This window comes from Echinops telfairi, unplaced genomic scaffold (genome assembly GCF_000313985.2).
Source record: "Echinops telfairi isolate 266 unplaced genomic scaffold, ASM31398v2 ScPeMD7_23;HRSCAF=83, whole genome shotgun sequence".
Lineage (NCBI taxonomy): Eukaryota > Metazoa > Chordata > Mammalia > Afrosoricida > Tenrecidae > Echinops > Echinops telfairi.
Window position 1 is genome coordinate 76,718,921 of NW_022103920.1, and position 14,094 is coordinate 76,733,014.

Here is a 14,094-nt window from a genome sequence, read left to right on the forward strand (position 1 = left end):
CCATTTGATCAGAGATTTGTTTTCAAGTTTGTTATTTCAAGTCAGACCTGAAAATATAGATGTTTTTCATTTAAGTATTCAACACCTGAATGTGTGTGTGTGTGTGTGTATTTAAACACACATGAAAACAGCCTAAAGATTATATGAAATAAGACTGTTAAAGGAGTAGACACTGGGATGTAAAAGAATTTGGTATATAATAGAGATGGATTTTTTAAGTGAACGGGAAGCTATCAAGACACTTATCCAATTAATGAAATTAGAAACATTTGTTAAATTTCCTTATAGTATATGACTATGAAACAGTTTGGGTGTTACATGAATAAAACTTTCGTGACTTTAGTAGTATAAATTAGAGCTAAATATTTCTCTAACTTTGGATGCGTGAGAAGGATTCTCTAAATTAGCACTGAAATCATAGATCAAATGCAAAATATTTAGAAGTATTAACATGAAAAATAATAATTTCACATGTCAATAGACATTTCTCAAAAGCAAAAATTAAACTGGAATTATTCAGAATATATGTGATACATAAAAGGTTAAAATACCCTATAGAGATCTCACAAAAATTTCTTACTGCCATAAAACCAGAAGGAGATAGAAAATCATAACTCTCTAAAATTTGAGTTATTGCATCATTTGTACATCTGTTATTGTAAAAAACGATTTACTGTTGTTTAGTGACCATAGGGACTGTTCCTTGTTGATCCCATTTCCCATCTTTCCAGGCTGTGCCAAAGCAATTCCTTAGCTTGGACAAATTTTTTAATCTCACAAGGCTCCTAAGTTTAAGTTAACTCAAGCTTGCCCTCTACCTAAAGCTTCCCTGGTTTACCCATGCTCAATTTATTTATTATTGAAATAATTGGAAAGTAGGGATGTTTTGTGCTCCTTACATCTGCTTTGAGACCTACGAACAGTGCCATTATTGCTTAGAGTAAATCCCAAGTTTTCCTTTAAAGTAAAACAAAATTTGATTTCTACTTGGTTGGAAGTTCCAGGCAGCAAAAAAATACTTTATATGGTCACATCTCACTGAATGGATGTAATAAATTGAAGCACAGGATCTGGGTGATCAGGGGTGTAAATTCTGCCCTACATTTATTTCAGTGATAATACCCCAAATCCACATTCTTTAGACTAAACCTGTAACTTTAGGGGTGGGCAGTGTATATATATATATATATATCCATGAAATTTCTTTGTGTATCAAAGAAATCTTGTCCATAACAGTTGACAGAGAAGCAAAAACAGAGTCTCAGAGAAGTTCCAAATTGTTCATAAATGTCATTGATTATCTTTATTTACCACCAAGCCTTAGAGTTGGGAGGGAATTTAAAAGATGACCTAATTCAACCCTCTCATTTTACATGTGGGTAACTGGAGGTCCAAAGAGGTTTAGAGATTTGCTCAAGGTCATACACTAAGGTCATATATCATGAGAGTAATTTACAGTATTTTTCAATGTCTAGTGGCATTTCAGGCCACGTAATGCAAGTGCTTTTCAAATGTTGTTCTATTTTTTTTTCTTTTTTAACATTTTATTAGGGGCTCATACAACTGTTATCCCAATCCATGCACACATCAATTGTGTAAAGCGCATTTGTACATCGTTTCTCAAAACATTTTCTCTCCATTTAAACCCCCGACATTAGGTCCTCATTTTTCCCCTCCCTCCCAAATGTTGTTCTATTTTTAATGTCAGTAAAATATGCTTTATACCAGAAAATCTGAACAAACATGATCACCTACAGCTATTCTTTTTGCCCTTGACATTGTTATGTATTATAAGAAATAATTAGCCATTTGTGCTAAAGAAAAAAAATTAAGTGTATTTTGTTTTATAATGGAGTTTTGTATAATAGGTATAGTATTTTCAAGTTTGTTTATTTTTAACACAATTTTATCCAGGATATAAAGAAGTTACCCACATTAAGGAAAGTCTATTAAAAAAATTAAAAAGCAAATCAGCTTAAAAATTAAGATTGCTAGCTCTTTTTGTATACATGTGAACACAGCTTGAATGGGAGATATAATTTCACATAACAAAAAATATATATATCTGAGAAGATGGGCTCTTTCAATCCAGGGAGGATCATTTGCTTTGCTTCTACTGTGAAGGAGTATAAACATGTTGTGGTGGAATGAAAGAGAACTGCCTGCTGCATTGTGTCATAACACTAAAGCTAGTCCTCCAAGTGGAATCCATCTGATTCCAATTTAGTTCATATTCAGTGATAATTAACATGATGACTCATTATAGCATGAAATGGAGCCATTATGAAAATAGAGTTCTTGATTCTGAGTGGGTTTTCCTTCATGAGAATTCTATGGAGACCCCCACTTTCGCTCAGGGTATTAAAGGTTGTAACGGTGTCCCTCACACATTAACCACAGGGCCAATATTGTAGAATTCAAAATTATAACTTTTCTAGAGTCCACCAGAGAGCTGGGTTTTCAAGACCACCAAATAACCTCAATCCAAGGAAATACCAGATCCTTCACGGGGAGACCGGGCTCACACACTACCTCCCTTTTTCCTTTCATACTTTCCGAATTGTGTAAATATTTTACCTTAATAGCATTCTTTAAACAGTTAAGCTAAGGAGTTAATTCTAATCAGAACCAAGTATTGTTGCTATTGCTGTGTCCGCATATCAAATTCTGTCTCACCATGGCAGCCCCGACAGTAAGTGATGCTAGTTGTCACACCAATGTCTGTGTGGGGGTGGGGTGGGGGTGGCAGTGGGTACAGTTATATTCATTCCTTGAAAGGTCTTTCTTCTGAAGTAGACATCTTATTCCCTTTAGTGAGGGGCAGCGAAGTCTTATCATCCCCAGAGCATACGTAAATATCGATTGCTACTGTAACTGGAAGAAAGACAGAAGAAAAAAAATATTTTCTCCCCTAGGAAACTTCTAGAAAATCACCTTGGGAGCTAACATTTTATGCCTTTACTAAGTGAGAAATGGTGATCGGCAACCACTGGGATGGGGAGGGGAAGCGCCTCGTCCAGGTTTGTCTGTCACAAGGAGGGAAGTTCACACTGACAAGACAGCCGCAGCCCTGAGGCCTGGTGTCCAGACTCCCCCTCCACTGAGGCTGGCCCAGCACAATCGAGAGCCCGCTCGATAGCACCAGACACTCTACCCACCACGATCCTGAGAGGGATGAATAATAAGCCAGCTGAGTCCACAGCACCGCACCAGGGAAGGCAAGAGCACAGGAGGAAACGCCCCCTGTGGAGAAGGAGAGCCTGCATAGTGGATGCTAAAGGAATAATGTAATTAACAATGCAAAAGCTGATCCAGCAGCTTGGTTCCTATCCAGTACACCCAGGTAAGGACAGCTTACCTCTAGAGGAATTTGATATGGTGACCAGTCATCGCAACAATACTTAGTTCTGATGAGACTGAACCCCTTAGCCTAACTGTTTCCAAGATGATATTAAGATAAAATACTGACACGATTCTGAAAGAAAGTATTTAAGAAAGAAAGGAAAAGGCAAAAAGAAAGAAAAACAGAAAGCATTTTTACCCTTGAATTGTACTTGCGGCTAAATATTCATTCCAACAAGAGACACACTCATTGGACAACAATGCTATTGTAGGCTGAATAATGGACCCTCAGAGATGTTCGGCTTACCATAGTCTGCGATGAAATTAAACTAAAAACTAAACAAACTCACTGCTTTGAGTCCATGCTGACTCCTAGGGACCTCCTCCCCCGTGAGTTTCTGATATGTTACCTGTTGATGGGGGTAGAAAACCAAATCTTTCTCCTGGGGAGCTACTGGTGGTTTTGAACTGCCCACCATGGGGATCGCAGCCCAACGTGTAACCACCACACTACCACAGCTCCTTCTTGACTAAATTAGATAACATTTATGAACAACAACAACAACAACAAACCCTCATTGACCTTGAATCTCATAGTGACACTTAGGACAAGATAGCGTTCCCCCATGGGTTCCTGCAGCTGTACGTCTTTATTGGAACGGAAGGGCTCATTGTTCTTCGGCAGAGCTGGTAGTGGGTTCAAACTACTTACCTTGAGGTGAGCACTGGAATTTGTGTGCCGCTATGTCACAAGGGCTTCTTCAAAACTCAAAACAAGCAAACGAAACCCCTCAAAGCACACTGCCATCTAGTTGATTCCAGCCCATAATGACCCTATAGGACAAGCTCGCACTGCCCTTGAGCGTTTCGGAGACTGTGATTCTTTACAAGACTAGTAAGCTGCCAGCAGTTTTCAACTGCTGCCCTGTGATTCACAGTCCAGCTCCTAACCCACTATGCCACAAGGGGTCCCACGGAGCCTCTTAGGTAAACCTTTCTAGCCGCCCTAAAAGATATTCATATCCTAATACCTAAAACCTATATATGTCAAAAGGGGATTACCAGTAGGATCAAGATTCTTGAAAGGGGAAATTCCTGATGCTCAAGCAGAGCCCAAGATGCAATTATAGATGTCCTTAGAAGAAAAGGAGTTAAAAAAATCAAGAGACAGAAGGTGAGGCAACGACTGAAGAAGGGGACAGAGAAAAAGGGATTTGAAAATGCTACACTGGTGGCATTTGAAGTGGCAGAACAGGAGTCTTAAACCAAAGGACATAGTCTCTGTACACTTGGAAAGCATGGAGTCCCTTCTAGAATCCCCAGAAGAATACAGTCCTAAAAATCCATTTCAGACTTCTGGTCTCCACAACTGTGAGAGATTACACATGTGTGGTTCCAACCCGCTGTGGCTGTGACCGTGTCTCACGGCAGCACAGGTAAACCCACATAGATATTATTGCCATGAGCCACTCCATTACTAGACACTCTTTATCAGGAAAACAATTAAGTCCAAGCAGGATAAAATAACAAAATGTAGTAGTAAAAAGCACACAATCAGGGGGAAAAAAGGCAAATATTTTACATGTAAATAAGAAATGGTCAAAGACATTAATACCAGTTTTGAATAAGAGCCCAGATAATTTCACTATTGGAGATGGTGGGGATGAGGAGGATGTTAATAAGGTGCCTGTTCATTCTTGTACCACTTAGCAGAATGACAGAGACTGTAATGAGATCTACATATTGATAACATGTACAACTTTACAAAAAGGAAAAAATAAATAAAAACAACAACCAAGTTCCAACCAACATGTGGCAGCCAAGTTTTAAGACAAGCAGGCAAATGTAAAAGGAAATAAAGTGGAACTATCGTATGTTGCTGATAGGGGCCCGCTTGTCAGCTACGGTCCGCAGTGACCCTCTGTACAGCAGAGCCCAACTCTCCACAGTCCTGGTCCATCCTCACCATGTTTCCTCTGCTGGAGCCCATTGAGGCAGTCCCTGTGCCAATCCCTCCTGTCCAGGGCCTTTCCCTTTTTTTACCCATCCACTTTACCAAACATGATATCCTTCTCCAGGGACTGGACTCTTCTGACTATACGTCCTAAGTATGTGAGACCAAGTCTTTCACCCTTGCCCCTAGGAAGCACTCTGACTGCACTGCTAATAAAGATCAGTGGGTTCTTTTAGCCGTCCATGATACTTTCAGTGTTCTTCTCCAGCACCACAGTCCAAAGATATTGATTCTTCTACGGTCTTCTTTATTCGGTGTCTAACTTTCACATCCAGATGAAGAAATGGAGAATACCATGGCTTGGGTAAAATAAACCTTACTCCTCAAAGTAACAGCCTTGCTCTTCAATCCTCTAAAGAGGGCTTGTGCACCAGATACGTCTCTTAGTTTTTAGACTGCTATTTCCATAAGCATTGATAGTGGATCCAAGTAAGAAAAAATCCTTGGCAACTTCACTTATTATGATATCATCTCTTGGTCCAGTTGTGAGGATTTTGGTGTTTCTTACATTGAATTGTCATCTATACTGAAGGCTACAATCCTTGATCCTCATCAGCAAGAGCTTCAAGTCCTCCTCACTTTCAGCAAGCAAGGTTCTGTCCTCTGCCTACCACAAGAATAAGCCTTCCTCCGATCCTGATTCCAAATTCTTCTTCATATAATACCGTTTCTCTGATGGTTTTCTTAACATATAGATCAAACAAGAATGGTGACAGCATACGACCCAGACACACACCTTTCATGATGTTAAACGATGCAGTACCCCTTTGTTATGTTTGCACAACTGCCTCTTGCTCCATATTACAAGTTCCACCTGAACAGAATGAAGTGTTTCAGAATTCTCCTTCTCAAGGTTATTAGTTTATTATGGTCCACACATTCAAATGCCTTTGCAGAGTCGATGAAACACAAATAAACATCTTTCTGGCATCCTATGCATTGAGCCAAAATCCCTCTGACATGTGCAATGATATCCCTTTTTCCACATCTTTTTTTGAACTCTGCCTATACTTCTGCCAGTTCCCTGTCAGTGTACTGCTGTAAGTGTTCTTGGAAGATCTTCAGCAAAGTTTTACTTGTGTTAAATATCAGTGATATTGCTCTATAGTTTGAGCATTCTGTTGGGTCACCTTCCTTTGGAATGGGCCCAAATAAGGATCGGTTCCAGTCAGTTGGCCAAGTCTTTTAAATTTACTGGCATGGATGAATGAGTGCTTTCAGTGCTTCTTCGGCTTTCAGAAACATTTCAACATGTATTCCATCAATTCTTTGAGACTTGTTTTCGGCTAATGCATAATAGTGCAGATCAAATTTCTTCCTTCAGCACCATTAGTTCATGCTCATGTGCTACCTCCTGAAATGGTTGAATGTTGGCTAGTTCTTTCTGGTACAGTGCCTCTGTGTGTTCTTTCCATATTCTCTTGATGCCTTCTGCGTCATTCAATATTTTGCCTATAGAATCTTTCAAAATTGTAATGTGAGGCTTGAATTTTTTATTGAGTTCTTTAAATTTTAGATATACTGAACATGTTATTTGCTTTTGGGTTTCCATTTCCAGATCTTTGCACATTTTGTAATAATATTTGGCTTTCTCTTCTCAAACTGCCCTTTGAAATTTTCTGTTCAGCTCCTTAATTTCATTCTTGCATCTTTCTTAACTTCCATTCTTTCTTCCATTCTTTTAGATTTTTTAATATAAGTTGGTATAAACATGAATAATCCAGTTTTGATAATAAAAAGAAAAGAGAGAGGGAGAGACCCTTTGGCTTGGCAGGGCAGAAAAAAGGGATTTTTTAAAACTCCACAAAAATGGAGGAAACTCACATTGCTTCTATTTTCACATCATCTTTTTCATTTATTAGTTTACTTGCAGGCACTAGCTTAGGTGCTAGTCAAAGAATTCGGTATTCATATTTCCTTCTGTCCAAGGGAAAGAGGGTAGATGATAAACAAAGTGGTTACAGAATTTTTCCTGTTAGACTTACATAATATCAAATTTGGGACCATTCTTGTAGTGGAAGCAGCACAGGTAATCAAGAGAGAAGGCCAGCACTATACAGATGTGAAGCTCAAAGGTGAAGGTTTAATCATGATTTAAAAATCAATTATTAGTGCCTTTCCACTTAACCTTGTAGTCACTTCAGATGGATTAATTTTCACTAGCCATTAAAGATAAGCACTCATTAAAAATAAAAATGGCATTACCTTTCTTATCCCCCATATGATGAGCTGAACCACAAGTTGAATTTAACAACATGTGATAAAATTTAGTGATATTATTTTATGAACATTATTCAACTTCTTTAAAATGTGTGGAAAATGTGTCAGGGGAAAACCTAGATAGACATTTAGTACTAAGCAGATGCCTACAAAATGAATCTAGCTGTTCCAGGGATTTAAATTCTTATGATCCATTTTGTTATCACCAGTTCTGGGACATTTTTACTCTATTTCAATCACCTACTAAAGAATGATAAATGTGGAATTTCGACATGAAAAGTTTTGAAGTTTAGCTTATTAAATGTCAAAACATGCTAATGCAGTTCATTTCTCATGCTATTGTGATAATATGAGTGGGTTTTCCAAAAGTTTACTTAAATGGGTATCGTGAATAAAAAATGATGCATGGATTTCAATGTTTTTTTTCTTTCTTTTGTTAAAATAATAAACTCTTACTAACTTGTCTGAACTGGCTGTAGTTTGAAGCACTCAGAAGGATAAGACATCAATTTGAAAACAGCACCTGTCATAAACTGACCACAGGAATTCTGCTAAAATTGAAGAAAAAACATCAGATTCATGGTGAAGCTTGTATAGAAGAATGACAGAATCATTGATGCTTCCCAAAAAGTTTATGGAGATAATGCCCAAAAGATAGCAACAGTTTACAAATGGATAATTCATTTTAAGTCGAGATCAGACATTGTTGAAAAAGAAGCCTGAAGCTGTCAAGCCATCCGTATTATTATGTAAAAAAATTAATCTTACTCTAGCTCTAATTAAGAAGGGCTGGTGATTAGTAGTAGAAACAATAGGCAGCAGCATAGGCATCTCAACTCTGTCAGCTTTCACAATTCTCCCTGAAAAATAGAAGTTGAAGACACTTTGGGCTCAATGGGTGCCCAAACCATTATATCCAGATCAACAGCAGACAAAAGCAGAGCTTCCAGTGGAAATTGGTGAAAGTCAGATGATAAAGATCCTGAAGCCTTTATTGGAAGAATTGTAATGAATGAAACGTAGTTTAGCTAGTACGATCCTGAAGACAAAGCACAATCAAATCAATGGCTAAGAGAAAAGGTCATTGCAACACTTTTGGGGAATGCTAATGGTATTTTTCTTGTAGACATCCTGGAGGGCCAAAGAACAATATAATCCTATTAGGAGAGAGGTTTTGAGAAAGTTAGTTGAAGCTTTATCAGAAAAATGCTCGGGGAAAGCCTCATGAGAGAGCTCTTTTCCATCGCGACAGTATTCTGGCTCATTCTTTCCATCAAACAAGGACAAATTTGTGAGCAAGTCAATGAGAAGTCATAAGGCATCCACCATAGAGCTCTGACACTCTTTTGTTTCATAATCTTAAAATATTGCTAGAGCACGCACTTATTTTTCCAATTAGTAATGCGAAATAGACTGCACTGGTATAAACACATTCTCACAACCTTAGAGATGGACTAAATGGCTAGTATCAGAGATTCTAAAGGTGTCTTAACTTTGATGGAGCTTATGTTGATATATAATGTTTATCATTTTAATTCCATTTTGGGGCAACATTTTAGAAGACCTCTTATGCTTATTTTTCAAGGAAGAAAGAGATTATTTTATGCTGTATCTTGGCTAGGCTCATAAGGACTCTCTTTGTCTTGGATTTTCTTTCTTTTCTTTTTAAAATCATTTTATTAGGGGCTCATACTACTCTTATCACAATCCATACATACATCAATTGTGTAAAGGATATTTGTACATTCATTGCCCTAAACTTCTCAAAACATTTGCTCTCCGTTGGATTTTCTTCCATTGGGGATCACATTTCCCTAGAGAGTGTCATGTACAATATCTGCATAAAAAAATTCTGCCAGTCAGAGGTGATTCCCAAACTTGGATGCACATTAGCTTTTAGAACATCTGGTCCCCAGATCAATTGAATCAGAATTCCCAGGTGGGGCTCAGTCATTATCCAATCATGACCATCTAGTTGATTCTGATGCACAGCTGCTTGTAGGACATGGTAGAATTGTCACTCAGGATTTCCTTGACTATAAATCTTTGGGATGATAGACAATCTCACCTGCCTCCTGTGAAGAAGATGGCAGTAGATTTGAACTGATGACCCCATGGCTATGAGCATCCCAACATGGAGACCACTATACCATCAAGGCTGCTTCTCATCATCAAAATCAAAGTACCAAATTCACTGCCATCAAGTTCCATCATCAGTATGTTTAAATCCCTCCCGTGATTCCAAACTTTAGTCAAGGTCTGAACCATTGCTCTTAGGGACCACATGCAGGGTCTTCTGCCCTGCTGAATCAGATATATTCACTCGAAGACTTTCCACTGAAGTTTTAACATGCCCCATAATGCCATCAGTTCCTCCTTAAGGAAACCAGTTACTCAGGAGTGATTTATGATGGTCCTGTGTATGCTTCATCAAGTTATTAATCCCTTAGTTTTTTTATTTTTTAGGAAATCACCAGGCCTTTCTCCTGAGCAGACTCTGGATGAACATGAACCTGCACTATTCTATTAACATCTGAGTGCAGTAACATTTGCACCACTCAGGTACTCCTTCCCATAATAGTAATTTAGTATTATTTAACACCATATGGCAGAATATATTCTAAGAAACTTAATGTTTAAGTTTAAACATAAAGCATGAAATACTAGAATAAAATAGGGGAATTGCTTCACTACTTTGGATTTGCAAAGACCTTTTAACTGTGACTCTAATCCATAAAATAAATATTAATTCATTCAAATACTAAAGTAAGAAAATAGACACACGTTAAACTTTTGTTTGGCAGAAATTTCACATTGCAAGTCAAGAAGGGAAACCAGCAAAAATATTCCCAGTTTATAAAGAGCTAAACTTGTAAAAGTAAAATGAACCCCGAGAAATTAATAAGGCAAAGACTAACTGTCTGACTGAAAAACAGACACAGCATATGGATAGATATTTCCCAGAAACAAAATTATTCTTACTCGAGGATATGCAAAAATTGAAAATAAAAGAAGAGTCATTTTCGAAATAGGCCAGATACATTAGTCAGATACGTTTCTTCACCTATCCACTTGGTCAAAATCACAAAGTTTATAACAAGACTAAGTTTGATAGATCTATAAGAAGCAGACACATACATTTCCTATGACAAGATAAACTGATAAAATATCAGCTGAAGTGAATTTGATAAGTTATTTTATATATGTTTGTGTGTGTGTATATATATGTATATATATATATATATACATATATCACAGATGCATTTGCTACGTGAAAAGAAAGCATGAAGAGCTATAGAATCTCCTGTGCTTCAGCAATTCCATGTCCCACAGTTGAGAATTCATCCAGATCTAACTTCATGTGTGAAATGATATATGCACAAACTACTTATTTTTATAAACTAAAATTGTTAGCAATAACGTAAGAACAGAAATTGCCAATATCAGTTATCAGTCTAGAAAAGTGACTAAATTCAATGGCACTCATTGTGTGTGTTTTCCTAAAAAAGCATAGATGAGAAACAGATATGAAAAATATTCAAATATATGCTCTCCTGGACAGGCGGGGGAAAAAAACAAGGTACAGAATCACGTGGGCAATATATGGCATTCTTTGGTGAGGGAAAAGTTGATACAATCTATGTAATTTTGGCATATTCACAAGTGCGTGCCACGAAACTCTGCAGGGCCATTTAGAAAATAAATGGCAGTGGATACTTGGGGTAGAAGCGTGGTGGCGATCAGATGAGGTGAGATAGAATTTTGCTGAATACCTTTGGCTTTTTCAGTTTTGAGCTAGGTATAGGTGTGACTTGTTAAAAAAGTTAAATAAGCTAGCTTCTGCTTTCCCAAGGCAAAATGATTATCCAGGTATTACGGGAAAGTAACCCATCAAAACTCATCACATACTCATTATGAGCATTTTAAAAACACCGCCCAACGGTTTCCAATTTATAAACTTCCAGAATGTGTATTTCCAAAAGGAGTGTCAGCCCATAATTTGGGGTGGAGGGCTTCTATTATGTTTCCTGGAAGCTCATCTGCCAACTCACAAAACTGGTTTATCATCGTGAATTATGCTGTCAGTGACTAGTGGTCAAAACTTTTAGACACAAACCCAAGAGTCCCACAGAGTAGTTTATAAGAATGGAGTAATAATTTTTTCAAATAAATAAAGCCTATTATTTATTACTTAGAAGTGAGGCTAAAGGAGTGTGGTTTCATTCTCAGCTAAATATAATGAATCATGCAGTATTATTCACAAGGTACAAAGGTGGAATAAACCCGTGTCCACCAACACATGAGACGCTTAATAATGTGGTTTATACAGACACACATTGAGACAGATGGTTAAGTGGTTCCCAGAGACTGGGAGGAGACAATGGGGCGCTATGGGAGGGTGTGGGTATGAGGAAGAGTCATGAAACACTACCTATTGAAGGGTCCCCCTCAACGACTTTATATTTTATCCTTATTTACGAAGGACTTTGTAGTTCTATGAATTCACAATAGCTGAAAGTCTCTCAACTCTCTTAAAAAAGGGTTGGGACGGTAGATTTTCCTTGATGATATGCATGTTAATGAGTAAAATAAATTATAGAATAAAGATGCAGTTTTTAACGTCATCTTATTAAAACATGGGATAGGGTGTGCTATTTCATTTGCCCTTACTGGCCTATAGATAATCTATTAGGTTATGCCCAGCGTTGCCACAGATTTTCAGAGAAAGCTCCGCTATTAACATTTCTAGAAGACGTAATGGGGCTCCAACGTAACTGAGAGAGTCAGTGGGTGGATGGAGGTCGATGCAATGTGCACAGAGAGTGGCAAAATCCACCCTACCGACCCGGGTAACTGGGTCTTTTCAGTGAATAGAATGGAGCTAACGTTTATGTTTTGTTTTGTTTTGTTTCTGGTGCACTCATCCTCAGTCAGATTAGATGAATTCTCTAGCCGATGATAGCACTTGAAAATAATTCAGATGAAACTGATCTTTTAAATGTCACCATCATGGTTTCATGGTTTTGGGAAGTTTTCTTTTTAATATTGATTTTTAATACTCAACTGATCTTGAGATGTCAGGATACTTAGGGTTTTCTACACAAAAGTCACTGAAAAAGCTATTCCCTGGACACTGAAAGATTCCAGAACATTTTTATTTAAAGGTGACAGATAAGTAAACTCCCAAATTTAAATATGGCATCTTTTCCTTAAAAAAATTATGCGAGGCACACAATTGTTTGATAATGTTGTCTATAAGTACATACACCGTCCTTTGTTTGGCATCCTTGAGAAACTCAAGCTGTGTTCCTTTCCCATGCCGCTCAAGTTTTCTGAACAGCAAAACCAAAAAGAAAGACAGAAAGTCAAGCAGAGCAAGAGCCGGAGTAAAAGGGAGGAGTGAGGTTCCTCAAGACAGTTCCTGTTACCCTCAAAGAGGAAGCAGGTGTTTGTGATGGGGGGAGACCACTTCCCTTCCCTCTGCTTCCCTGATGCCGTCTTCGGTTTTGTTTCGTTTCGTTTTTTTAAACTAGTCCTTATGTTGTTAGGTGCGTCAACTGGCTATTAAATACCATCGTCACAGTGGTTCTGATGTTTGAGCCACTGTTGCCGCCGTGTTTCAGTCCATATGTGGAGGGGGGTCTTCCTCTTTTGCGCTGCCCCCTTTTTACCCAGCATGACCTCCTCCTCCAGGGACCGGATGGATTGACCCAGTGACTACAATGGGTTTACACATAGGGATGAGTGTTTTCTACGGAGCAGTGTTTTATTGCGCTGTACCTCAGATCTCTGAGTTAGACCTGAGGCACAGGCACCTAACAACAATAAAGATATGACATAGGTGTACTTTGTGTGTTTGTGTTTTAATGAGGCCAATTGCTTTGTTTATTTGGGGTTCTTTTAAGGCATCAGGTAGGACACTTAGCAAACCACATTTGTCATAAAGCAGGGGTTCTCAAGGAGGAAGCACAGCCCCCTTTACTGATTATGGCCCCGGTTCATCCTTGAAAGCATATGATAAATGTCTGCTGTTAATGATCCTGATGCAAATCCTCAGGATCTACTGGGAATTCTTTGTTCAATCTCATTTCAAGGGAAGGTCTGCCTTTATATTTGAAGAGATGTATTTACACACACACACACACACACACATACACACACACACACACACACACACATAGGCATGCATGCACAAATCCACTTGAATATGTCCCAAGGTACAAGTACCAAAGGTTTTCCAGACCCTCTTGGGACTTAAGCATTGTATTCCACTCCATGCTATTTGTCTTATTTTCTCCATAGACAGTTCTTGAGAATCTGCTCTTGGCTCTCTCAGCAGTTGGACCTAATTTTTATAAAGCATTGACAAGAAATGATTTCCCACATTATTTCTATGGAATGGCATGGGAATGTTTTAGGACGGGAATCTTGAGTCCATACTCACTCCGATTTTGTTGTTGGCAGCTGAATGCTTACCCAACTGCTGTATTCAGAATCCTTCTGAATCATATTATATA

General features: G+C 38.2%; 1 protein-coding gene across 9 annotated transcripts in view; it reads right to left on the reverse strand.

The window, feature by feature from the left end:
- The window catches only part of TMEM196 (transmembrane protein 196), a 55,188-nt gene that overhangs the window by 9,925 nt on the left and 31,169 nt on the right, over positions 1–14,094 (reverse strand). The gene's annotated exons all lie outside the window — the stretch shown is intronic.